Source organism: Etheostoma spectabile, unplaced genomic scaffold (genome assembly GCF_008692095.1).
Source record: "Etheostoma spectabile isolate EspeVRDwgs_2016 unplaced genomic scaffold, UIUC_Espe_1.0 scaffold362, whole genome shotgun sequence".
In the NCBI taxonomy this organism is placed as follows: Eukaryota; Metazoa; Chordata; class Actinopteri; order Perciformes; family Percidae; genus Etheostoma; species Etheostoma spectabile.
In genome coordinates, this window is record NW_022605592.1 from 741,755 (window position 1) to 743,086 (window position 1,332).

The following is a 1,332-nucleotide window of genomic DNA, read 5'->3' on the forward strand; positions in this document are numbered from 1 at the left end:
AGATACAGGGAACAGAAAAGTGTAAGTAGTTATAACAAAACAAATAAAACAAAAAACATAAACAAAACAAAACAGGAACAGTATATTTACAGATAAGCGAGCTGGAACAGATGGGTTTTATTAGTTGAACGAGGGAGAGAGTTGATGTTGCGGAGGTCGGGTGGGAGTGAGTTCCAGAGCTGGGGAGCAGAGCGGCTGAAGGCTCTGGTCCCCACGGTGATGAGTCGAGCATGGGGGACAGTGAGGTGGATGGAGGAGTAAGATCTGAGGGAGCGGGAGGGACGGCAATGTGTAGGAGTTCTGATAGATATGGAGGGCAAGGTTATGGATGGCTTTGAAAGTATGGAGAAGGATTTTAAATTGTATTCTGAATTGAACTGGAAGCCAATGGAGCTGCTGAAGAACCGGGGTTATATGATGAAATGAGGGGGTTCTGGTGATGACACGAGCTGCTGAGTTCTGAAGAAGTTGAAGTTTATGGAGGGATTTTTGAGGAAGGCCAAAAAGGAGAGAGTTACAGTAGTCAAGGCGGGAGGTGATGAGGCTGTGGATAAGGATGGAGGCAGTGTGAGTGGTAAGGGACGGACGGAGGCGGTTAATGTTGCGTAGGTGGAACAATAAAAGTACTTGCCTTTTATTACCTGTCTGAGTTGTGCATTTGGGTCCGCCACTGTACCGTGGTAGCTGTAGCCTGTCAGAGATTACCTTGTGGCCTTCCTATTATTTTTTTTTTTTTCTTTCAAAAAACTATTTCAGTATTCTTTGCAACGTTTGGATTCCATCCGTCGGAGGATAAAGTGTTTAATAAACCAAAGTGGAAAATTGAAACATTAGTTGGTCTCCAGTCCCTTAGCTGTAACTCTATTCATGAATTTTGTTTGTCACAATGAAGACCAATGCTGGCTAAAACATGTAACATGGTTTCTTTATTGTAGTTCATACTAAACACAGAAGGACAGACTTTGAAGAAAAGACAACTTGTGTTTTGTTAGACAATTTACTTTAGATCTGTGGTCCCTAACTGGTCTGTGGTCCAAGGTCTAAATTATTCCTTGATATTACACAAAGTCCAATAACCATTGTCATGCCCAACAGCGTCAAAAATCACCCTTTAGCATCTGTGTGGAATGAACCAGGGGCACCTGGTTAGCTCTAAGCACCGGGAAAAGCCACAGTGCCGCTACAAAATAGGCTTGAGAAGAAAATTGTTTTGGTGGAAATTGTGTACGTTCAATGGTTGTTTTAGTCATCACACAGAAAACTCAGATTGGACATATAGTCTAGCTAGCTGTCTGTATTTACCCTGCAGAGATCTGAGGACCAGGTAACCAT